The sequence below is a fragment of the Podarcis pityusensis genome, assembly GCF_964106645.2.
Source record: "Podarcis pityusensis genome assembly, chromosome: 2".
In the NCBI taxonomy this organism is placed as follows: Eukaryota; Metazoa; Chordata; class Lepidosauria; order Squamata; family Lacertidae; genus Podarcis; species Podarcis pityusensis.
In genome coordinates, this window is record NC_138029.1 from 100,359,714 (window position 1) to 100,386,452 (window position 26,739).

The following is a 26,739-nucleotide window of genomic DNA, read 5'->3' on the forward strand; positions in this document are numbered from 1 at the left end:
GTCGCAGCCGCGGGACTCCCGCGCAGTGCACCTCGGGAATCGTAGTTCTGAAGTCAGCGCGCGGTTCTTCGCCAAGCGGGTGGCTCGCTGCTCTGAGGAGATAATCCGCAGAGGTCGCGGTGGATGACTTGTGTGTGGCCCGGTATATGTGCTTCGGCCAGGGCTGGTGCTTTGGATCAAAGGGTGCGGTGGTTTATTATTGCTGCCGTTCGTATTAAGTTTGTTTTATTGGTTAAATTTGTATACACCGCCCTTCATTCCAGGATCTCAGGGCATTTCACCATTATTAATTTCTGTATACATATATATGACATATATATGACATGTATATATTATATTATATTATATATTATATGTGTGTGAGAGAATATATACACACACACACACACACACACACACGATATATTTGTCAAGTCCACAAGTTTACATAGTTTTAATAAGATAATACATTCTTCTGTGCGTGGAAACGTAAGTAAAATGTAAGTCGGAGGCCTTTGCTGTGGTGCTGGAGGAGACTCTTGAGAGTCCCATAGACTGCAAGAAGATCAAACCTCTCCATTCTTAAGGAAATCAGCCCAGAGTGCTCACTGGAAGGACAGATCGTGAAGCTGAGGCTCCACTACTTTGGCCACCTCATGAGAAAAGAAGACTCCCTGGAAAAGACCCTGATGTTGGGAAAGATGGAGGGCACAAGGAGAAGGGGATGGCAGAGGACAAGGTGGTTGGACAGTGTTCTCGAAGCTACCAGCATGAGTTTGACCAAACTGCGGGAGGCAGTAGAAGATAGTGCCTGGCATGCTCTGGTCCATGGGGTCACGAAGAGTCGGACACGACTAAACGACTAAACAACAACAATGAAGGTTTTCTCCACCCCCATCTCTCAGCCCAGACACTGAGGTCCAAATCCAAGGGCTTTCTGGTGGTTCCCTCACTGCAAGAAGCCAAGTTACAGGGAACCAGGCAGAGGGCCTTCTCAGTAGTGGCGCCCGCCCTGTGGAACGGCCTCCCATCTGATGTCAAAGAAATAAACAACTATCTGATGTTTAGAAGACATCTGAAGGCAGCCCTGTTTAGGGAAGTTTTAATGTGTGATGTTTTATTCTGTTTTTTATATTTTGTTGGAAGCTGCCCAGAGTGGCTGGGGAAACCCAGCCAGATGGGTGGGGTATAAATAATTTTTTTATTATTGTTGTTATTGTTATTATTTCTGCTAGTGAGTTGAGTGCATCAAGAGTCCTAGGAGAAAATAGGGATTGTTTTCAATGCAGTGTTCTTTTCCCTTTAGCATAATAGCAGGGCTGCCTTCAGATGTCTTCTAAACGTCAGATAGTTGTTTATTTCTTTGACATCGGATGGGAGGCCATTATGTCACAACGTTTTACATAACTGCTGCAGGTGCTGCATCCTACTCGTCCTTTGAGGATTTGGTTCTGTTTGACATCAGGCAGGCACCTTCGCTGCACGCTTTCCAGCACCTCAGTCAGTTAGAGCGTAGTGCTGGTAATGCCAAGGTTGCAGGTTTAATCCCCCATGTGACAGTTGCACATTCCTGCATTGCAACAGGTTGGACTGGATGATCCTCAGGGTACCTTCCATCTCTACAATTCTATGATCCTAAAATCACTTTGGTTTAGGCAAGCCAATCCAGACATATGTGATGTTGACCTGTATTTTAAACTGGTTTTTAGCTTATCCGTTGATTTTAATTAATTTTGTGCGTGTTTAAATATCTGTTTTTAACTGGTAAAAAAAAAAGATGTTCTGTTCTTTTTGTAAACGGCTTTAAGGCTTTCTTAAAAAAAAAACACCAGTCAAGTTAAATATACATTTTGTAAAATAAATATGTAAAAATAAAGCTAGGCCCAAAAGGCTCCCTTTTCTAGATCTCTGCTCACGCATTAAAATTATCAAGACTGACCTGCATTCTTACCTGAGAATAAGCCCTATTCAACACAGTAAAATTTTCTTCCTGATAAACATGCATAGGATTCAGCTGCATGTGGCCTGTATTTCAGTTTAACCAGATCAGGGATGCTGTGAGGATCTACTGTGCTTTGAAACTTTCAGATATAAATAAAATATAATTTATTTCAATAATAAACAGTGTGTCTCAGGGCCCCTTCAGGCATCCTTTTTACTGTGTATCTATGATGATTTGTGCTCATGAGGGTATGAGGGTAGTTATTTGTGATCCTACTTTTAATACTGTTTGGGTCTGCAAAAGCTTCGGGATCATTTCATTTCCAATTGGTGCATGCCCTGTAACTTCCTGCTGAAATCCTATAGCTTTTCATACCACAAATGTTTGAGGGCTTCTTTGTTTCTTTTCATCCTGCTTTTGTTGTGTATAGCAGCTGTAAATAAGTTTGGTTATTTTAAAGCATTTATAAACTGCTTAATGTTCCCAAAATCTCTAAGTGGAGTACAGTCTAAAAAACAAAAAATATATCATCACAGTATTAAAAGAACAAAAACACAACCAAAACCCATTAAAATAGCCATATAAAAAGGTAAAGGGACGACTCTAGGGTTGCGGCGCTCATCTCGCTTTAATGGCCAAGGGAGCTGGCGTACGGCTTCCGGGTCATGTGGCCAGCATAACTAAGCCGCTTCTGGCGAACCAGAGCAGTGCACGGAAACGCCGTTTACCTTCCCGCTGGAGCGGTACCTATTTACTTGCACTTTGACGTGCTTTCGAACAGCTAAGTTGGCAGGAGCAGGGACTGAGCAACGGGAGCTCACCCCGTCACGGGGATTCAAACCGCTGACCTTCTGATCGGCAAGCCCTAAGCTCTGTGGTTTAACCCACAGCACCACCTGCGTAATAACACATAAAAGCAAATAAATAGAAATAAAACACAATCAGAAGATTTAAACACATGAAGCAGGGTACAGTCTTATGGGTTAGGGAAAGTCTGGGCAAAAAGGTATGTCTTCACAAGACATCTGAAGTGACTGGTAGTTGCTACTTCACATATGGCAGAGGTAGGTACAGAGACAACAGTAGAAAATGTCTCTTTTTGAGCCAGCACCCTACTGTGTTAACATTGGCTCGACATCTTAGAACAGGGGTCAGCAGACTTTTTCAGCAGGGGGCCGGTCCACTGTCCCTTAGACATTGTGGGGGGCCAGGCTATATTTTGAAGAAAAAAATGAACGGATTCCTATGCCCCACAAATAACCCCAGAGATGCATTTTAAATAAAAGCACACATTCTACTCATGTGAAAACACTAGAATAACTAATCTGGTATTCTCTACTTTGACTGGGGCAGGTGGGGGGAGATTTGCTGACCCTGCAAGGAGGATTGGTTGCTAGCCGGCAACATGGGGGCGGGAGAGATGTCTGGCGCATTCATGCTCTTGATGATGGGCTTCCCAGAAGCATTTGGTGAGAAAGCAGCATGCTGTGCCTTTCTATGCTCATTTAGCTATATTTTTGTTTCTCTTTTGTTTTATGTATTCAAAACAATTTTTTAAAACTTGCTGTTAATTGTACATTGCCTTCAGTTCATGCCCAACAGAAATCCCACTAACACATTTTAAAAATAAATGCTTAAATCTAGCACATGAAAGAATGCCAAAGATGGGATGCCCTTGCGCATCTGTAGAGTGCCTTGCCCTAGTTCTTGGGTAACTCCATTATTAGCACACCTCCATTTTTAGCAGGAGAGGCTTCCAGGTGCGTGCCAGTTTCAGACAGGCTCCTGATGTGAGAACCTTAAGCACTGACCCTTCCAATGTATTATTGACAACCTAAAGAAACATTCAGAACCAGCACCTTTGTGGAGTGTGGCAATGTGGTTCCATTTTTACTTTAAGAGGACGGCTTCAGCCTCTCTTAGCAATTATCAGCAATGCCCAGGCTTCTTTTCGATAATAATACCACATAACACGGGAATGATAGCAACTCTGATGAGAGAGCTGTAAAAGAAAATAGAACCTCACTTCTGCAAATCGATTCTGCTGGTTTCCAATTTCCCCATTCAGCATTGCTATGGGCTGTGAAATTGACCAGCGCTGTATAAAAATGAAAGTGGAGGAAGAATACCTACAACTCCTACCTTGTAGCAAATGACATTCTTGGATATTTGTCCTTCTCAGCCGGCGGGTCCTGCTTCCCTGAAGCCCTCACTGTTTCCTATCTCCTGCTGCAGAGGCTGGCTGGATTAGTGTGCAAAATGAAGCAATGAAATGGTGAGTGTTGTCTAATACAGATATGGATAATTTAATCTTGTCTTTCAGAAAGGAAACTTTTCTTCTCACGGTAGATTTCCTTTGTAACGCTTCTGACTTGGATGCAAGGGGATGGGGCGGGGAATTATAACCACCAACTTGATTTTTATCTGCACCTTACTCTGTAGGGCCATCTATCATCAATGGCTAGGGTGGCCTCTTTACACGGCTGCAAAATAAAAGTGGACAAAAAAGGGCAGAGACTTGCAATGAAAATGCATGAAAATGTTAGAGGAAGGATGCAAATTAAGAAATAAATACTATAAACATAAATAAAATGCAACTTATCATAGTGGGGAAGACTGGCCAGGTGACCTGTGTGCTTGTTGAGGCTGCTGTCCTGATGCAAATGTTCTTAAAATAGAGGCAGTAGAGGGCAGTGGGGCAGTGCAAGTGGGGCTCTGTTGGCCTCTCGGCTTCCCAACACTGTGGTTGCTGCTGCCTTCTGAGATGGGGAGTGGGAGGCTCAGGGTAGCCAATGGCAGCAGGAGAGCAAGATTGCCTCTGCCACCATGCTGTACTGAGCTTCCTATGACATCATGGGTTTTGCCCCCAAATGAATTGGCATTTTACCAATACTTTGTATAAATCACCAAGATCAGTATATATTTTAGGACCGACCTTATTCTCTTAATTGTAATCTGTTTTTAATATTGTGTTTTAAAATTACTGTAACCTGCTCTGCTACCTCATGATGCAGGGCAGGTAAGGAATCTAGTAATAAACAAACATGTACAAAATAAATAATGTTGGCAGGATGGCAGCTAGCTTATAAGTCTGGGAGGCACTCCACCCTAATATTGCCTACATGATTTAAATAATGGCATCCGTTTGGTTCACTTTGCAATTACCGTATTTTTCGCCCCAGAGGACGCACTTTTTCCCCTCCAAAAATGAAGGGAAATGTGTGTGCGTCCTATGGGGTGAATGCAGGCTTTCCCCTCTCGCTCTCCAGGCTTCGCGCAGATCTCCGGGCTCCCACGGCTTGCGGAGAGTTGCCTGTTCTGGGGGCTGGGGTCGGGGGAAGCTCGAGCTTCCCCCGCCCCAACTCTGCGCCTGGGGGGAAATAATTTCCCCCCCTTTATTTCCCCCCCCCAAAACTAGGTGCGCCTTATGGGACGGTGTGTCCTATAGGGCAAAAAATACGGTAACAGTTCCCTTAGACTATGGTTACCAGACATCCCTGTTTCCTGGGGACAGTCTCCGGATTTACAAATCTGTCCCTAGACAAAATCCGTCCCTGGAATGTCCCCGGATTTCATTTAATGTCCCCGGATTTATATTTTAAGTGTTGTAGATTTATTAGTAGAGAATGAATGTTGCATGATTGGTTCAACGGCACAAGACACATCATATGGGGACTTCCAGTGAGGCAAAACGGCGGGCGCCACAGCAGCGAGCAGCTCCTGAAGCCAGCCAGAGCCAACTGCGCTACCAGGCTGGCTCTGGGTTGCTGAGACAGCCACTGCTGCCGCCACTGCCGAGGGGGAACTGGGGACACCCGGTGCGTCAACTGGGGGAACCACTGACACACACCCCTGCGACCCAAATCGAGCCGAGAGCGAGAGTACCCAGCCACCCAGCTGACTGCCCACCCAGCTGACAGTGTTCTCGAAGCTACAAACATGAGTCTAACCAAACTGCAGGAGGCAGTGGAAGACAGGAGTGTCTGGCGTGCTCTGGTCCATGGGGTCACGAAGAGTCGGACACGACTAAACGACTAAACAACAACAACATCCTAGGAGGAGCTGGGATCTTTTTTAGATGGTCAAACAAAACTAACCTTGGCACTGCTTTGATACCCAAGACTTACTGTTACGGTCTCAAGCCAACAATCATGATGATATGGTCAAATGCTTTGTTTGATGGTTTGCTGAGCTTGGGATATCTTTACTGCTGGCAGAAGCAGAGAACTATTTTTGCAAGGAGGTTCTTTCAGTGGTCCTCAGCTGCTGCCTCAGGAAATATAGCCATGATGTGCTAAATGCTAATATTTACTAGCACCTTACCTTTCTGGCACTGTAAGGATCCAGGACAAGCTAAAATTGAATTGGAATCTTTCCAAGATCATGCCCTGAGGCCAGTCAAGGGAAGTCAGCACAAAGCACATAATTCACTCCCACATTCATTGAGCCTCTCAGATATCAACAGGTGGAAGAACTTGGTTTCAAGAAGTTTATTTCATTACATTGTAAAGAAACTAGAAGGGAAATAAATTATTATTCCTGCTGTTATTTAGGCTTGTTAGTTGCTTGTTCCATACAGTTCTCCAAGTGATTTGTAGCATATTTAAAAACATAAGCATAAATAAAATACATTCTAAGTATACATTTTACAGAGAACGGCTCCAATCCTGCTCTAGCACACAGAATGGTGGCCTCAACAGAAGTGTACATCAAATATTTATTTTCAAGATCCACATCTATTTGTGGATCTTTAAGGCAGACTGTCGTAACTGGCAAACCAGCTCTCCAGGGTCTAATCATCACAGTGACAGCTGCTTTCACCAGGAGGTGTTCTGTGACATGGGAGTCCTCACAACATTACCTCCACGCAGAACACCACCCTCCCAGCCAGTACAGGACACCACATCACTGCTCATTCTAATAGTGAATGTGGCTGAACTGCAACCTCAATAGCAATATTTGACAGCTCTCAGCCAGCCCCGAAGCCTGATATGCCTCACCCTTTACGCTGTCGAGAAGAAGAAGAGCAGAAGCCTTGAATAATTTGCCATTGTTCAATCTTTCAAAAGCAGATGAAGTGTGTCATTTACTGCAGGAACGCTATCTTTGGGAGACGTGTCCATTAAGTAGCACTACGGTAATTAAATACACTGATACATAGATTTAATTAGCCAGCTTCATATTTAAGGACTCGCTCTGTACAACACTTTGGTGAGGGTGTTTTGTGTGTGTGTGTTTCTTGAAGAATCCTTGAGTTGATGCTGTTCATTATTGCGGTTAACTTGATCAGGGAAAAGCAAAGAAGAGAGATCACTGGGGGGCAGTTGCCCTTGAAAGCAAATTAATCTTTTCACACTGAGCGCAAAGCATGTCACATCAGAATCGACCAAAGAATGGCAGGGGGTAATTAATGGGGCAGATAGCCAGGTTGCCATTTCTGATTACCACATGCTGCCCACTGGATTTGATCTCGCTGAGGCAAGCTGTTGGAAACAAGAACCCCTGATGGGCAACAGTGCTGCTAATGTCAAGGAAAAGAAGCCCCGTCCTTAACAGGAGGGGCATTTTTTACTGGAACCATTTGTTGTTTTGGGAAGACAGCCCACCCCCAGCCACACGTTCCAACTCCACTCGCACACATGCGCGTGACCTCAAGATGTGTAAATTTTGTTCTCTTAAGACCACACCACCACATCTGCAATACCATTTGCAGTCAAGAGAGCTGGGTATGTTTAGCCTGGAAAAGAGGAAACTGAGAGGAGATATGATAGCCATTTTCAAATATCCAAAGGGCTGTCACATGGAAGATGGAACAAGCTTGTTTTCTCCTGCTCCAGATGGTAGGATTCAAAGCAATGGCTTCAGTTACAAGAAAGGAGGTTCTGACTAAATATCAGGAAGAACTTTCAGACAGTAGAGAGCTGTTCAGCAGTGGAATGGACTCCCTTGGGGTGTAGTAGACTCTCCCTTGGAGGTTTTATCAGAGTTTCCATGGCCATCTCTCATGGATGCTTTTGATTCCTGCATTGCAGGGGGTTGGACTAGATGACCCTCGGGGTCCCTCCCAACTCTACAATTCTATGATTCTACTGTGAAAGAATAATTTGGTGATTATTTGCAAATATTCCTGCAGAGCAGGGTTGTTTTCCAACCCTTCAGTGCCATTCCACCCCCACCAAAATAAAAATAAAAAGCAGCATTTTGTGAAGCTAGACACATCATGTTTCAAATACTATGCCTTTATCCAGGGCCGCAGTCCTCTGCATAGATGGTAATTAGCAATTTGAAAAATCAACTCACTTCGTATGATTCCCCTCTTATCAAAATCCTGGCACATCCCTTTACCTTAAACCCTATGAGTAGTTCTTTATACCAAGGCTCTTGAACTCCTCTTTGGGCAGAATTCTTTCAAATCCTTTTGGGTGGAATCCTTTCATATCCTCTAAGCTCAGGCGTTTTATGGAAATGAGCAGTGGGATTTAGCTTTTGTTCCTAGTCAAATAAAGTTTTCCAAATCTAAAATGGCAGGATAAAATGGCCATAAGCCAGTGACATCTGGATCATATTTTGCATGTCCTTTTAAAATATTAAGAGGCCAGTGTCGTGCTTTTTGAAAAGAAAAGAAAAGAAAAGAAAGACATGATCCAAATTTTATATACATACTCCTGTTTTCAGCACAGATGCAGGGGGAAAACATTCAGAAAATACCATCAAATAGAAGGACAAGCTTCTTAATGATAATAAACCTTGGTGGCCTTAATCTTTGTTGCTGGAATCTCCTGCTTCGGCAAGTTCACATTCTCACTGAATTCCAAACAGGTTAAAATATGCCATTTGGCATTCCGTTATATCCTCCTTTCAGACTTCCCACGAGCATCAATAAGAACAGGGTGCAGAAATCCTTGGAGCCTTTGGTCTGATGCAGCAGGAATCCTCTTATGTTTTTATAATCTGATTCCAGACTCATGGTTGGATCCTTGTATTGAATTAGGTGAGACATACTCTTTTGTCTAATGTAATGTACTTCAATGTGTTATGTAATGTTCAATGCAACAGAATTGATTTGGCTGCATCCCTGCCCCATAAGGCAGGAGAAAAGTCCTGTTGCTCCGCTGTGACCTCCCTGCCAATTTAGATACAGTGACTGAACTGGAGGCCCCTCGACTGACTTCAGGTCCAGTGTTGGACCATTTCGATCAGATACTCCCTACTGATGTGGATAGATTCCTCCAAGTTGATAGGCCCACCACCTGCCTCCTTGATCCGTGCCCGTCTTGGCTGATTAGGGAGTGTCCAGATGTTGCGCGGACCCCCCTGGTTGAAATGATCAATTTGTCCCTTGACACGGGGACATTCCCAGGGGAACTGAAGGAAGCAGTGGTGTGTCCACTCTTAAAGAAAACTTCATTAGATCCCTTAGACCTATCCAATTACCACCCAGTTTCAAATCTTCCATACCTGGGTAAGGTAATTGAGAGAGCGGTTGCTGAACAGCTTGGTAGGTTTCTGGAGGAAACATCGGCATTAGATCCATTTCAGTCCGGTTTCCGTCCTGGTTTTGGGACGGAGACGGCTCTGGTTGCCCTAACAGATGATCTCCGTAGACAACTGGATCGAGGCGGGTCAGGACTGCTGATCCTTTTAGATTTGTCAGCAGCCTTTGACATGGTCGATCATGATCTTCTGGACCACCGCCTCGCAGACGTGGGGATACAGGGCATAGCCCGTAACTGGTTGTGCTCTTTTATCTCAGGTCGGGGACAGAGGGTGGCACTAGGGAGGGAAATGTCGTCGCACCACTCCTTGGTGTGTGGAGTGCCGCAGGGTGCAATTCTCTCCCCGATGCTTTTTAACATCTTTATGCGCCCCCTTGCCCAGATTATCCGGAGCTTTGGGCTGGGCTGTCACCAATATGCTGATGACACTCAGCTCTATCTGCTGATGGATGGCCACACCGACTCGGCCCCGAACACACTGACCAGATGCTTGGAAGCTGTAGCTGGATGGTTTCGTGGGAGCCGATTGAAACTAAATCCTTCGAAGACAGAGGTCCTCTGGCTAGGTCAGGATGGCATGGGGATGAGGGACCAACTCCCTTCTCTTGCGGGGGCCCAATTAGTGCCATTGCCTTCCGTTAAGAGTTTGGGTGTAATCCTTGACGCCTCCCTTTCCATGGAGGCGCAAGTTACAGCAACAGCCAAGGCGACATTTTTCCACCTTCGCCGCATCAAGCAGTTGGTCCCTTACCTTTCGCGCCCCGACCTAGCCAGTTCATGGTCCTGGCATATGGGGGCAACTGGAACCTATGAAATCAGAGTGTGCCTCCAGACAGTCAATATTTTGCAGGAGGGATTCAAGCAGTTGATTCCCTTACCTTTACCACCCCAACCTGGCCACAGTGATCCATGCGATGGCCACCTCCAGGATTGACTACTGTAATTCGCTCTACGCAGGGCTACCCTTGAAGCTGTTCCAGAAATTCCACCAGTTGCAAAATGCTGCAGTGAGGCTCCTCACGGGGTCTCTGCCATGGGAGCATATTCACCCAGTGCTTTTCCAGCTGCACTGGCTCCCGGTGTAGTACAGGGTCAGATTTAAGGTGCTGGTTTTGACCTTTAAAACCCTTCATGGCCTAGGACCCTCGTACCAATGGGACCGCCTCTCCAGGTATGGCCCACGGAGGACCTTAAGGTCTATAAATAGCAACACTCTAGAGGTCCCGGGCCCTAAGGAAGTTAGATTAGCCTCAACCAGAGCCAGGGCCTTTTCAACACTGGCTCCGGCCTGGTGGAACGCTCTGCCTCATGAGACCAGGGCCCTGCAGGATCTGATTTCTTTCCGCAGGGCCTGTAAGACAGAGTTGTTCTGCCTGGCCTTTGGCTTGGAGCCAATTTGATTCCCTCCCTCCCTCTCTTTCTTTTTTCTTTTCCTTCTCCTCCTGCGATGAGGCTGCATTTTAATATTTTAATGTTCCATTATTTTAATGTTGTATTTTATTTTTGTTTTTAAGTTGTAATCATTCATCTTGTTTTTATTATTGCTTGTGAGCCGCTCTGAGCCCGGCCTTGGCTGGGGAGGGCGGGGTATAAATAAAAAATTATTATTATTATTATTATTATTATTATTATTATTATTATTATAAGTGATGGGCCATACCCACACCATACATTTAAGGCAGTAGAGAGTCCCAAAGAATCCTGGGAAGTATAGTTTCTTAGGGGTGCTGAGAGTTGTTTAGAGTCCCCTATTCTTCTCACGGAGCTACAGTTCCCAGAGTTCCTTAGGAAGAGAGCTTGATTGTTAAACCTCATGGGTGGGCTAGCCCTGTGTAGTTCTGTGCTGGGAACAGGGATCACCTAACAAATCTCAGCATCCTTAACACACTACAGCTCCCAGATTTCTTTGGAGGAAGCCGTGGCTGTTTAAAGTGGTATAATACTGCTGACATGGACGTGGCCGTGGTTTGCTTTTTTTACAGCTCTCATTTCCCATAGAAGCAGCCTGACTTGGAAATATATTTGGATTTGGCTGTGTATATGACAACTTTTCTGTCCCCCTGTCTTCAAAGCTGCTTGCAGTCATAAAAAGTAACTTAATAAAAGCCGTAAGTGCATCAAATAGATGGACTTTTTAAAAATGATGTAACATTCGTAATAAGCTGGCTACATCTAAGAACCATCAACCAGCCCACACAGAGAATCAATTAAACATCAAACGCTTGTTTAAAAAGAACAGTTTCCAAAAGGTTAGCCATGTTAGTCTGTTGCAGCAAAAACAAATATTCATGTGGCACCCTCAAGACAAGCAGATTTATTATGGCATAAGCTTTCATGAACCACAGTCCATTTCATCCGGCACATGAAGTAATCCTGAATGTGCAAGAAGACACACACGGTGTTCTGGTGGGTGGGAACACAGAGGAGCAAGTTCAGAAGGAAATGAAGTGCAAAAAAACCAGGCAGCGATGCTAAATAATTACAGTGATCAGTTAGCAAGGGCCACAGCATTGGTGATGACAAATCCTGGCACTGATACACTAATTAACATGTGCTGTTTTTTATTTTTATTTTGTTAAAACTGTAATCTCGATTCAACCTGCAGGTAACATTACTTAATTGCCCCATAAATGGTAATTCGTTCACTTCCTGCTGGAGTTTCTCCTTGAATTTCAATTTATCGGACAATTGTGGCTTAAATAAAATTTTCACTTTTAATCGTATTCTCTTACATGTGTCATCTTGCCAATGCCAGGATGTTTGTGCTACCTACCACCAACCCTGCCTTGTTTAATTAATCACTCTTAACTATTTTGGTTTCCGGTGATCATCATTGTCTGGTTGACATTGATTGAAAGGCAAGGAAGGAATCACAGAGGGAAGGGGATAAGACTGTGCTGCACAGATCCATCCCTCCCGTCAAGCACTGCCCACTAGTGGATGGGAAGCAGTGAAATAGATTTCGGAAGTACAGAATGAAAAGTGCTTTTACATGGACAAAAGCGCACACAGAAAAAAATGGAATCTGTGGGACCCACATGCGCATTAATGCTGCATTAGGGACACATCCTAGCTAGGTATGACTGATAAGAAAGTGAAGGGCACAACAGCACTCCTGCCTTGCTAGCTTCACATGACAAGGTCTGCCCAAGAGATCAGAGACTTACCATTTCCACTGATATTAATTTTAAAAAAAGAGGGCAAATGGACAAGTCTGACATATAAGCTCACAGCCAATGACCCAGCAAGGTGGATCTGACAAGTGTGAAGAAGTGCAAATCTCATGTTTGGCAATCTTCCTTTCAAGAAGGATCTCCAAGGAGTGCATTGATGAATTTTTAAAGTGGCACGTTGGTGCTAAGAGGTCAGGTGCTGAATCAAGGAATTTCATTTCCATTTGCTGATGCACTTTGCTGTCAGAGTGGGTGGTGGCTGATCAAGCATGGTTAGAAATTCTCAGTAGTTGTGTTGTGCTGGAATCAAAAATTCATTTCTTATTTGGCAGATATCCTTCCCACCACACGCCTCTAACAAGACGATCCTACATTCCACTACCACAACCCCTCATCACCCATCATAGGTTGCTATAGTAATTGTAGCCTTTAGTTGAGTGGCCTGGCCTGCTCCCATCTCTGCCGTTTCCCCCCCTTTCCCTTGGATCAAAGGAGAAGATAAGCAGCTTTCATTGTATCACCACCTCTTTCTGATGCTTCACACAACTGAGCGCCTTCACAAATCTGCCACTTGAGACTTAAATGCAAAATGAAGTCACTGATTCCAAAGCAGAAGCTTTTGAGACACATGAGTGGAAGACCATTCAGAAGCAGTGGCGTAGCGTGGGGGGTGCCAGGGGTGCCGGCCGCACCGGGCGCAACTTCTGGGGGGGCGCGCTCGCTGCCTTCGGAATCGCCCAGAGCCCCATGGCAGCGGCTCTCAGCGCTCGCTGCGGAAGGCGCGCCAGGCAGCCCCTCCTCACCGACGGGCAGCGTTCGCCTGCGGGGCTCGGCCAGCGCGCAGGGCTGGCCGCATGGAGTTGCCGGGGAGCCGCCGCCGCCTGCCATGCCGCCCTGGCTGCTTCAGCCGCGTCCGACAGCCGGCTCGAGGCTCCTTCCGGCCAGGTCTCCCGATGGGGTGCTGCGGGCGGAGGCTTCGGCACCAAGCGCCACGCCGCCCACCCGCCCCGACGGGGCCCGCCCACCCGCGCCGGAGGCTGGCCAACCCACTGGCCCCAGAGGCGCCCCCTCCCCGCGCCAGAAAGAAGCCGCGTCAGGGCTAGCCGGGCCGGGGAGGGAGACCGAGAAGGCTGCGCCGCAACGCCCAAAGACGCGCGTCTTGGCGCAAAGGGGCCCACGGCACCCAGACGCGGAAGGGACCCTCTCCCCCTGACCCGCCACTGAACTGCAATTCCCAGCTCCCTTGGCAAATCCCAGTGCCCAATCCCCATGCTTTATTTGAGGCAGGGGTCCTTTAATTGCAAAAACAACACCACGGAGGGCAGTAGTCACTACGAAATTTGCCCCAGAGTAGAGCCGTCAGTATTAATGACCATGGTTAGGGGTTAGGGGGCGCAAATTACTTGCCTTGCCCCGGGTTAGGGGGCGCAAATTACTTGCCTTGCCCCGGGTGCTGACTACCCACGCTACGCCGCTGTTCAGAAGACAGAGGAAAGGAAGAAAATGAACAGTGCATACTTAACACTGAACAACAGTGGGCCTTACTTCCAAGTGAATGTGCCCAGGATTGGATTGTAATTCTCACTGATTTATCTGCAGGAGTTGTTAGAATTCAGCAAAATTGTTTTTGCCATCGTTTTCTCACATTTGTTTTTGTTTGTTTTTTTGGTGTGTTTTTTTGCAGACCTGTGAAAATGACGAAAGCCAACCCATGCCAACATATCCTAGGGAAAATTGAAGCATCTGGAAATAAGCTAGCTTTACAGAGAGATGTTTCTAGGTTTTGTTGAATTTCATCAGAGGTGTATATTCTCTGACGCAGATCTGTGGTCCACAATGAACCTGTGAAAAAATGACTTTCCAATTCTAGAAAATTAGGTGTGTTTCCAGGCTGTCACTATTTTCAGGAGGATATTCAAGGGCATGCTGGAAATTTAGCATTGCACAATTAAAGTGGATTAAAGTGCTCTGTCATCCTAGAACAAATCCACTTTTTAAAAGGACTTTTTGCAGTTAGGAAAGGCACTGAAGAGTGTGGGATGAATGAATATTTTATGGGAAGATGCATAAACACCCTGCAAACATATGAAGATCAATGCTCATGGCTATATAACTCCCACAAACAAATTAGAATGAACGCTCAATAAAAAACTGGATATCATCTAACATCCGTGTAAGCTTTGTGCAAGCAAATCAGGATGAATGCTCATTTGGACAAGCCCTAGGATCCAGTGACATGCTGGGGCAAGCTGATCTGAAAGAGCCAATTTTACACACCAGTCACTACTAGCCATAAGTCAAGCCAAGCAACATTTTCTTAAAATAGCAGCACCATAGACTGCAGTACAGACCGACAAGATATTTGCTCTGCATTTGCAGTGGGGAATCCACAGAGGGGGAAAATGAGTGCCTTGGTTGTGACTTAAATACAGATCTCCTGAGCTGGAAAGCCAAAGCAATTAAATTACTTTATTTCCTCATTCCATTTTATTCCAGTGCCTCTAGCCAAATCCATGTCTGGCTCAACTCCTAGGGTTTCCCACAGGGGTTGAATTTGGATCAGTAGGGCATCAAAAAGCCAGCTGATGAAGTTATTGAAATAGCTTTTGCCAAGACATTTTATGTGATTATTGATTATGTCATAGGGATTGCATTCAGCAGGCAATTTTTTAACACGGTGCCCATAGCCTTCAGATGATGCTGTGGTGATGAAGAAGAAGAGGCATTGTTTATTTTATAGGGTCTACATTTCCTTTATGTGCACAGTCGACTTTCATTGGTTTTATGCATTTCCACCACTAGTTTAAAGAAGGAGCCACCCAAATGAGCAAATACGACCTCTGAAACCGTGCTATTTCAGCACTAAGAATAAAACCCAGGTTTTGTACAATCTGGAAAGGATTATCTTCAAAATGGATTTCAGACTTGATTTGAAAGGAGACTAAATATGGGTGTGCTTTCTTCTGTAGAAAGCCTCCTTGACTTGTGTGTGCGGTCAGACTGGTTCTGCTGCTTCAAAGGCACTGTAGATTGTACAATGAGAAAACATTTGTATATTTATCTTTAATTAGGGGGGAACGGGCAGGGATGCTACAAGCACAGGTTCTCTAAAAGCTGCATATATTTTAAGGTTTAAAGTATTTTTTTCCCTCCCACTGAAGCTATGGGGAATAGAAACTCAGGGCATTATCAAAATAATGCATCCTGTCAGTGCAAGGATTTATGCTTGTATAATGGAACTTTCCACAGGGTACTCCTGAACAGGGAAAAAGTAGCACAGCTCTCAGGTGTCCTCCAAAGACACCAGCACCTTGATGTTTGAAGAACTTTATCTTGGCGAATTCCAGCTGATCTGATCTGCACCTCCCAGATTAATGCCTAATTTTCCATGACTGTCACACTTCCCAAATGTTCAGGTGGATTTTTCAGCCTCCCACAAAAAAAATACAATGTGTAAAATAATAATAATAATAATAATAATAATAATAATAATAATAATAGAGTGAAAACACTTAGAAAAGCATGTTTTAAATTTGTATTAAATATGGACTATTGTGTGCAATTTTCATGCAGATTAATGGGGAAACAGGGGGGGAAAGGATTTACGGGTAAGGCAGATGAAAGAGATATGGATTGGGAATAGATGGGAGGGACCCCTGGTCTGACTCGCTGTAAGGCAGCTTCCTGTGCTCCTTCTGATGTGACCTTGCTTGGGCAGAGTTCGCTGTGCAAAAGTGGCATATAAATAAGCTGACCTTAACACTTATATCCATGTGCGGATTCATCCTCCAGAAGAAGCACACTCTCTTCGAGGTGTGAGGAAGGCAACACGTGAGCAGGAGTGAGAGGGAGGTGCTTCCATTGCCTTCCAACTTAGGGCAGCTGAGTGGGTGAAGTAGGCAGTCTTTCTTAGCAGGGTTCCAAACCACATGGGGAGCCCCTAAGAAACAGAAATATCCCTGCCCAATCACTGAAGTCTTCAAGGCAGTCATGGTTGGGATTGATGGTTTGGATCCACCAGGAGCCATGTGTTTAGACTTGGGGGCTCAATTTAAGGGAACTGCCTTCTAGCTGAGCTCAGACAGGCCCCCTTCTGGTTGCACTTCTGGTGCCTATGGAAGACATAAAATTATTATTCCAGGGAGTTTGATTTTAAAGTTTTAACTTATTTTTATTTTTTGTATCATATCTTAATAGACTGCTCAGAGGCTGTTGTAGTTAAGCGGCATATAAATCATTTCAGTAAATAATAATAAAAAGGCATGAGGTAGAGTCACCACAGTCATCCTTGCTGCTGCCCCCCACATGTGTTTCTTTCCCTGTATTGATAATGCCTGGAGAGGGTTTCTGTCTCCTCATCTTTTAGGCATCTGCCTAGGCGTTTGCAGAAACCATAAAATATTGTGATTTTAAAATATATATATAGTATGATATACCAGTTTGGACCTATCACGCCAAAAGCCAGGCAATGTCAAACCAAAGTCATGTTTTGGTCCACCATATTGATTCAAAATGGCGCCCGGCATCCAAATGTCAACATCTGCTGCTGCGACCTTGGGAAGCTAGATGACAATATCTCAAGAGGTGGACAAGCCAATGGAGAACAGACTGGCAAACAGACAAACCTATTTCCAAAATATATAGTAGCTACAGAGGAAAAGGTTCCTAACATTTAGAAAGGGCACCAAACTGAACATAGGACAGCTGTGGCACAGTCCTGATCACCTACCCTGTTAGCTGAGCTGCTTGCAGATAGGCAAAGTGTGTGTGGTTAGAACTCTGTTTCGCCTTTGCTTTGCAATGCCTTGAACATTCACCTGATACTGGGCTTATTTCCCTTTGTTCTGTATCTGAAACCGAATTGCTGGATTAGTTCCACTCTGTAAGTTCAATGCATAACTAAGCATACCTAGCATGGCTTGAGGATATCCACTCAGTGGGGAAGTTTGAAACCTAATAGTGGAACGGGAATAAAAAAAAGGAACTCCCCTGTGACTACGGTGCACCCGCGTGTGAAATCCTGAGCTGTCATTTCAGCAGCCTGTCGGTGTGCGAGCAGCAGATTGTCATTGGGCGAGCTGGGAAGGCAGAATGAGCTGCAGTTCTAATAGAAGAGTTTTGAACAATGCTGTCGCTGGCTGGAATTGCCAGTCAGTAATTCTCCCACCCTGCTGGGTAAGCTGCCTTACGCTCAGTGGGGGCTGGTGCCTATTGAGACTGGTAGGGCAGAAGGCAAGGAGGCCAACAGTAGGTGGAGAGTCAAAGGTAGGCAGAGCTTCTTGCTGACGGGTTGTAAGAAGGCAGGCGGATGGGGGCTGGCTAAGGGCAGACAGAGGGTGATGGGGCAGCACCCACTGCGCCCTCAAGAACCAGCCTCCACTGGCCCATCTAGTCTGCCCTGACTGGCAGCAGCTGTCCAGCATTTCAAGCAAGAGTCTTTCCCAGCCCTACCGATGGAGTTGAACCAGGCATCTTCTGTGTGCTCCTGCACTGAGCTACGGTCCTTCCAATGTTGTTGGCATCTGTCTGTCTCAAGAGACAATGAAGTCAGCCTCTGGCAGTGAAGTCAAATTGCTGCCTTAGCAGCACCGAAGTGCAAGCCTGGGCAGTGTGTGTGGAGGTCCTGGGCTTCCCAGACAGCCTAGGTGATGTGGTCCAAAGGACAGCAGAACAATATGTTTGGCATCAGCTTGGTTGCAGGGGTTGCCAGAGGGAGGCATACAAGGCACCATCCAACTCTCTTTGAGACTCCACTCTGGATTTGTGTGAGGTTTACTCTTTAGCCTTTTCTTCTCCCCCCCCCCCCCAAGATATCATGCAAGGCAGCAGAGTTTTGGACCAGAGTTTTCCTTCTCCTAGATGGGCTACTTTCCCAGGCTGACAAGCCCCATCTGCCCCTCACTTCCCTCTACAGCACATGCAGAAACCACCTTCTTGACCATTGGACCCACTGTTGGTCTCGTCTGCTCAGTCTGCCAGGGCCTGTCTTCTCATGCAGGAGAAATCCCTAATGCAACAAGGTTGGGTTGGGTCCTTCCTAATGAGGTCAGTAGAATTTGCCCTCGTTGAGTTAATGGAAGATCACAGGCTAGTCATCCTTGATAAGAATGCTTGTTTCAGCAAGGACAACTACTCACAGCTGGGTTTTCACCTTTTGGAGGAAGAGCCAAAGGGGAAGGTTTTACCACAGCCTTAGCAGAGAGATGGAGCAGGACAGAGGACTACACAGTCTGCCCGGCACACAACCCTTTCCGTCTGATCTTTATTTTATAGCCTAAAGAGATAAAGAGATAATAGCTGAGTTGTATGTGACACAGAGGTGGGGGATAAATTCAGCTCAGTTTGCATCTAAAGACAAACCTACCTAATTTGCAATTTCTGAAACAGTGCATTCTGGGCAATTCTCTGAACGTTGCAATGCAGCTCTCCAGTCAAGTAATGTGTACAAAAATGCATATGCTAGGGCAGTATGTGCATATATTCATGAGAATCATGTTTAAAAATGTATTGCCTTACGGGAAACTGCTTTGCAAAAATGTGTGTATTGGGAGAAATTCATGCAAAAATGCTGATGAACTTTCATGGGGACTTTAAAAATAAATAAAGCATAAAATGGGATGTGGAAAACTGAACTTCAGATTATGAAAACGCAAAACTGAGAGAAACTGAAATCAATATAGCAACATAAAGGTAAAGGGACCCCTGACCATTAGGTCCAGTCGTGGCCGACTCTGGGGTTGCGGTGCTCATCTCGCTTTATTGGCCGAGGGAGCCGGCGTACAGCTTCCGGGTCATGTGGCCAGCATGTCTAAGCCGCTTCTGGCAAACCAGAGCAGCACACGGAAATGCCGTTTACCTTCCCGCCGGAGCGGTACCTATTTATCTACTTGCATGTTGACATGCTTTCGAACTGCTAGGTTGGCAGGAGCAGGGACTGAGCAATGGGAGCTCACCCCGTTGCAGGGATTCGAACCGCCGACCTTCTGATCGGCAAGTCCTAGCCTCTGTGGTTTAACCCACAGCGCCACCTGCATCCCATAGCAACGTAGGAAGCTACTTTATACTGAGTCAGACCTCCGGTCCATCTAGCTCAGTATTGTCTACTCTGATTGGCAGCAGCTCTGCAGGATTTCAGGCAGGAGTTTCTCCCAACCCTACTAGAGATGCTGGGGATTGAACCTGGGAACCTGGGACCTACTGCTTGCAAGGCAGATGCTCTACCGCTGAGCTATGGCCCTGGCCCTTCCCCCTCCCTAATGACAGATTCCCCCATCCTTAATGTGATGCTGTCATGTTGTTCATGGCACTGGTGTTGGTACCCTCTTATCGTCAACAACCCTTGCTTGCTATATAGGATTATACTGACAGGTATGCCGTACTTTCATTTTCAATCAAATCCTCTTTCTGTGGAAGAGAACAAAGCAGGTCCATTACATCTGGCCTTTTCGCCATTCTTGAAATTACTGAAAAGGGCCCTCTGTGTAGGTCGTGATCTTTTGTGGTAAATAGTGTTTCAGGGCAGTGTTAAGGCAATCATGCTAGCCACTGAGAGTAGATATCAGGAGCGAGGAACCTGTAGCCCTTCCATCATTCCCAGCCCAGATGGCTAGTGATCAGGAATAATGGAAGTTCTCCAGCAACATGTGGAGAGCTCCAGGCTCTGTAGCCCTGGAAGAAACGGCTTGAGTTTGATTGTGAGGACTGGCAAAATGTAATTTCTTTTCAAATAATTTTTATTGCTTTTCAAATGAGTCGACAGAGAATTTAAAAGAAGAACAGAAAACTCCCGAAACAGAATGTAGAAAAGCAAGAAGGGAGGATTAAAGCACGTTAAATGTATTTTTCAGTGTCGTCATAAAGGCATATAGTTGTAGAATGAATCATTGGCATTACGTAGAAGGGATGTTCCCAGTAATCCTAAAACAACTGTAATTGGGGGGGGGGGGGATTTGTTGTGCCAGAGCAACAGAGCATATTAATTCATTTTAATCGTATGCAACTGAATCCCTCCCACTAAATGTTGATAGCCAACAGGCTGTGTTTTCTGTGTTTTCCTTTTTTAGAAAGGAGAACCAAAAATCTTGAACAACTTAATAAAAAATGTGGTTTTCGTTAAGGATCGTTCACCTTGTAATTTTTCAGCTATTAAGATTTTAAGGCTGAGAAGCATGCTTCTCACAAAGTAAACCCCGGTTGTAAACAGTGGACTTGCTTCAAAGTTTCTAGCATAGGATTGTATTGTAAAAAAAATCATTCTGTCTGTAATCTCCCGGCTCAGTTGTCATCATGGCCTTGGTGCAGCAGTGGCTCAGACTTGGTTGACCAAACACCTGCAGATTCAGCTCACTGTACACCACATGTCCCAGAAGACGAAACCTCTGTTCAGATCATGCCCTGAGCTAGAAAGCTCTTTGGCTGTGTCTGATGTTTTGGCCTAAAGAAACTATTGAACTGGGGGAAAACCATTCTTCTGACATTTCGTATAGTCTTAGCTATGAGATATGATGAGCAGCAATATAGTCACTGAAAGTACACTTTTTCAGTGCCTGAGGGTGCATTCAGACATGGGGAATATTGCATTCATTTCCTTGATGATAACGCTAGGGCTTCTGTCCTGTTGTCTAACATTCCTTTCATGCTGCAGTACCTATTGCACCTTGTGGCTTTTTGACTGATGATACCAGCACATCAGTCTAAATTTCATTCACAGTGGTGGGCATGGTGTGACACAATAGCAAATGTCAACAACGAACATCATTGGACCCCATGATTCCCTCATGATTCTACCATGAAAATGGCAGGAAATAACTGTGTGCTGGTATACCACCCCAAATTTGGTCACTTTACTCTTACGATTTTCCAGGTTAGCAAGGTCGCAAACAGATTTTTTTTCTGGAAGCAATTAACACCGAAATGAGTGCTAGATGTATATACCCACACATGGTATGAAGATAATGGATTAAGAAAAGTGCCCTCCACCTGCATTTCATAACACTAAAACTTAGGGCCGTCCAATGAAGCTGAACAATGAAGATTCAGGACAAAGTACTTCTTCAAACAGGGCATAGTTAAACTATGGCATTGTCTCGCAGAAGGGGCATTGATGCCCACCAATTTGGGCTGGATCCACATCAATCTTTTAAATGTTATTAGTTCTGAGATAACATTATTGCTGGAGGAGACTCTTGAGAGTCCCATGGACTGCAAGAAGATCAAACCTATCCATTCTTAAGGAAATCAGCCCTGAGTGCTCACTGGAAGGACAGATTGTGAAGCTGAGGCTCCAGTACTTTGGCCACCTCATGAGAAGAGAAGACTCCCTGGAAAAGACCCTGATGTTGGAGAAGGGGACGACAGAGGACGAGATGGCTGGACAGTGTTCTCGAAGCTAGCAACATGAGTTTGACCAAACTGCGGGAGGCAGTGGAAGACAGGAGTGCCTGGCATGCTCTGGTCCATGGGGTCACGAAGAGTCGGACACGACTAAACAACAACAACAACAACATTATTAGTGGGTGGCGCTGTGGCCTAAACCACTGAGCCTCTTGGGGTTGCCGATCAGAAGTTCGGCAGTTCGAATCCCCACAACGGAGTGAGCTCCCATTGCTCTGTCCCAGCTCCTGCCAACCTAGCAGTTCGAAAGCACGTCAGGGCAAGTAAATAAATAGATAGCGCTGCGGCAGGAAGGTAAACAGCGTTTTCGTGCGCCCTGGCACTCGTCCTGGTGTTCCATTGTGCCGGAAGCGGTTTAATCATGCTGGCCACAAGACCCGGGAAGCTGTCTGTGGACAAATGCCAGCTCTCTCGGCCTGAAAGCAAGATGAGCGCCGCAAACCCATAGTCGCCTTTGACTGGACTTAACCATCCTGGGGTTCTTTACCTTTTACTTAGATATAATGTTCTGTAACATTTACTGCAGTTTCCCTTGGCCAGTGGCTCGCTGCTCTGCAGTGCCCTCTAGTGTCACATTTTAACAACACATTTTTAACGTTATAAACCATGAGTGTAGATCTGTCTTTGGATGGCTTTGAAAGAGGATCAGACTTATTCACGGAGGATAAGGCTATCTATGGCTACTAGCCATGATGGCTATTCTCTGCTGCCACAGTTGGAGGCAGCTATGCTTCTGGATACCAGTTACTGGAACACACAGGAAGCAGGGAGGCTCACTTCTGCTCAGATCCTGTTTGTACACTTCCCATAGGCATCAGTGAGAAGCGGATGCTGTCCTAGATGGACCACTGGCCTGATCCAGTAACCACTTCTTATGTTCTACTCAGAAGTAGGCCCTGCCGAGTTCATTGAAACGTACGCCGAAATAAGTGTGCCTTGGATTGCAGCCTAAATCCTGTAACGGAAACTCAATCACATAGTTTAAAAGGACTCTTTACAAATTGGGGAATATCTTCCTTGGTGGGTTTTTTTTGTGTGTGTGTTTTTAAGCACTCACCATTTAGCAGAAAGCTCTTGAACTTTGTGGGCTTCAGAACAAGCGATGAGGCTTTTTCCAAAGGCCAAATCAAACCACAAAGGGGGAGAAAAAAGAAACAAAAACCGAATCCAGAGTCAAAATAGTGGAAATACATCTTAGAAGCACTGGGAATTGTTTTAAAAAACACCCTTTGATTAGGAAAGCAACAAAAATGCTAATCTGCGATTTAAGAGGGAAGCTTTTAAAGTGTCTCACAAATAGCATGAATTATTCAAGGGCAGGTTATTGTTTCTTTTCGGTTATTTTGCATATGATTGAAGCTTCAAACCTGGTGCAAATACACAGATTCCAGTTAGAGCTGAAGTGGGAAGAGAGACATGCAAGGGTCCCCCAACATGGATTTTCAATTCTCTTTACTCCTGAAAACCTAGGATCGCTTGGCCTCCTACAAGCAGCTCCAATCCTGCTCTAATTGGCACTTGCTTTGATTCGTACAGTTGTAGCACAAGTACAGCACTGAAGATGCTCTTTGTGTTTCAGATGAAGAAAGCGAGGAGCGGTAAAAGTTGATAATGGGGGATAGAACCGAATGCCAACTTCAAGACTCACTATCCCCACCACGCTCAGTTATAGGGTTGCATAAGGCACCAAGGAGCAGAGCCTCCCAGCCTGGTCCTTAGCACAGAGGTGCCTAACCTGTGGCCTTCCAGATGTTGTGGGACTCCAACTCGCATCAGCGCCAGCCAACATGGCCACTGGTCAGGGATGATGGGAGCTTCAGCAACATATGAACAGCAGCACATTAACCATACTGCTGGCACCACCAGCGCTGGGATCCCCACAAGCCAGGCAGTTCAGGATCTCTGGAACAAGTATACCCTCTAGGCTACTGTTCTTCTGGCATGAATGCAGTCAGTTGACCTCACGGGACACACCAAGCCTTACAAAAGCCCTCACAGCTAAATCAGCTTCTTGGTCTGAGCAGGCCAAAATCTCCATTTCTGCAATTAAAGCAGGTGGTTCTCATACATAGAAAAGCGGTTATCAGAATATGATTGTCTCGTGACAAGCACCCCAGCAGGGCACAAAGTTCTGCTCATTGTATGGCTCTTTAAACAACCTGTGCTGCCCTTCCACATTTTGCCTGTCAATTCTGAGATGGTATTTGGGCACTGAAAACCCTCCGCTGTCGCTCTAGATTATGATCTGCTGGAAACCACTAAGTGAGTTTAGCCTTTGGACTGTCCACATCTTACTTCCCTGCCTTTAAATTGGAGGGAAAGCCAGCTTATCAGCAGGACAGCAAGTGAGGATTTGCTTCTTTTGAAGGGGGCTCGTTCTTGAAAAAGGGAATGTGCGTGTGTGTGCGTGTGGTGATAAGGGGGAGCTCTGTGGCAATGGATCCCTTGGTAAAGCTTCTGATTAAACACACAACAGTCAAGCCAAAATTATAGGTGACAATTACTGTAACTTGATTAGGAGCAACAGCAACTGCACTTTCCCTAAATCACTTTTCCGAGTCTCCTAGGAGAGCCCAAAGATGTAGCATATGAGGTTCATTTAATCTCTAATGTCGTAATTATTGCTACCGACTAAAGAAAACTGTGACAAAGCAAGGAAATAAATTTAACACTTGAGATTTTAATGAAAATTTTATAGATAACCCAGTCGGCTAAGACGTGTTTAATCAGTCTCTTTGGTTTTTTGAATGGCTTTGCTGGGCTGTTTGCTCCATGTGACTTGGTGGCAAAATGCCATCCCACCACTGGGAACTGTGGCAAATGCCACAGTTATGTGAGTCATGCACGGAGGCACATGTGCTTTGCAACACGTGTGTCTAGGCTTGTATCATTTCTCTCAGCAGTTAGGATTGGCTTCCAGGCACTTGTAGCATGTGTCCATCTGTACATTACTAATAACATGTTAAACTCTGTTGGATCAATCCCTCAACCTCTGATGGGTGATTTAAAAGGATTGGGTCCTGCATCACATTTGCTGCACGTGTGTCCTAGTATCCATACTCAGCAGAGTTACATCTCAGCGCAGCTCCTTTCTTGGAAGCTTCTTCGGGGTTGAAGGTACAAGAAGGCAAGTGGAAGGCAAGAAACACTCATGGATGCTGTAAAGATTCAGTCAAGTGTAGAAATTTACTTGACAGGCATAAAAGCATATTGGTAGCAAATATGTACAGACATTCACCACTGCCGTGGTCAAGGCATGCTTAGAGTCCAACAAGAGTCCAAGACTCTCTCTCTCTCTACTTCTCTCACTGCATGGCGCAAGCAAGAGACTCACAACAAGTTACACAGAACTATTGTTATCAGCACTTCCTGTCATACTGCACATGTCCAAAGAACAGTTCCCACAGAAAATGTCCTTGCGTAGACAAAACAATCTCAGCCTTCTGCTGCTTCTTGAAACTTCTTTGTTTCTGGAACAAATGATTCTCACACTCCCAGAGAATATCCAACAAACTCATATGTAAGGATTGGTAATATCAACAGAATTGTCATGTGAGAAGCAGACCTGTGTCAGTGCATAAGCGACAGGGCAGTTTTGCTGGCCAGTGAGATCAAATAGAATGAGATGGTAGCTAATGTCCTCAAGTGAATTTCCTATGTGGATATTTGTTCCATGCAGGAGTTAGTGTGTACAGTTTCACATATGGGAAGAGCACTCATTTTTATGTTCAAATGGCTTGAAACTCCAGTATTTTATTTGTACTTTCTAATGCTGTACTCTGATTTTTCTCTGCTCACAAGAGGCCATATAGCAAGAAATTTGCAATATTTCTTTTGTTTTTATTTTGTTTTTATTAAATAATTAACAAAACTTAGTTTAAAAAAAAATATTTTATAACTACAAAAAACACCCTTCTTGTTTTTGAAACATAACAAGTACATGGTTTGCCCATTCTACAAAAAAAGTATGATATATGTGTTAGTTGTGGTTTGTGCGCTATGGCCTATCGAACATACCAAGGTAGAAAATGACTAAAATTCACTTTGAATGGTTGGTGACCCTTTTCTGTGGCACTTCATACCATTTTTATACCTTATTTTGAAAGAGACCAAAATTAGCGTTATTTTGATACCGAAATAAGCCCAGTTGGTTGAAGAATAAGCAGAACAGGAGGTTTTCTCTAAACAGACACAGAAATTACATTAGCCTAAATTGTGCAAAAATTGAAATTTTTAAAAAATTCTCCTGCACTCAGTTTTGGACCAAAAAAACCTTTAAAATTTAATTTGAGGTTATCTCATAAGTATCTACACATAAATATTTTTTTGTTGTTGAAGAAAATCTGAGACGTGAGAGCATGGTCGGGTATTAAACCAGGTGATTTGGCGTGGAATGACCCCCATAGGAAATGTGTGGCATGTGGACTAGCCCTAGATGTGCACCAGAATGGGTATGTCCACTCAGCTCTCCACAAGTCACGCAGACTACCTGTGCAACACAATAGTGCCTCTGCTGGTACATACAGTAGAGACAGGTCATCAGAACCTGTTCCCTGGATATGTGGCCAGCAGAGAAAGAAGAGTTGATGGTTCCCAGCAAGCGCACACACAGATTGTATCATGCCATTCTTCATTTTCCACAGGTTGTGAAATCAAGGGCCTTTCTATTATGACCCCTCCTATGTATAGAAAGGACCTGCTGGGTCTGATCCCAGCTTCATTGTCCTGTTTTCCAGTGCCTCTGCATGGAGCGTGT

The 26,739-nt window shown here is 45.0% G+C and overlaps 1 long non-coding RNA gene across 3 annotated transcripts; it reads left to right on the forward strand.

Annotated features, from left to right (window-relative positions):
- Positions 1 to 42: 42 nt before the first annotated feature.
- Positions 43 to 26,739, forward strand: LOC308471668. 3 transcript variants are annotated; one of them, XR_013983048.1, is made up of 4 exons: positions 43 to 183; positions 4,104 to 4,196; positions 26,322 to 26,434; positions 26,627 to 26,739. It is a non-coding gene; the product is annotated as an uncharacterized lncRNA (long non-coding RNA). The 3 variants fall into 3 exon arrangements; XR_013983049.1 differs by lacking the exons at positions 26,322 to 26,434; positions 26,627 to 26,739 and adding exons at positions 8,784 to 8,912; positions 16,383 to 16,401; XR_013983050.1 differs by lacking the exons at positions 26,322 to 26,434; positions 26,627 to 26,739 and adding exons at positions 8,784 to 8,912; positions 14,275 to 14,289.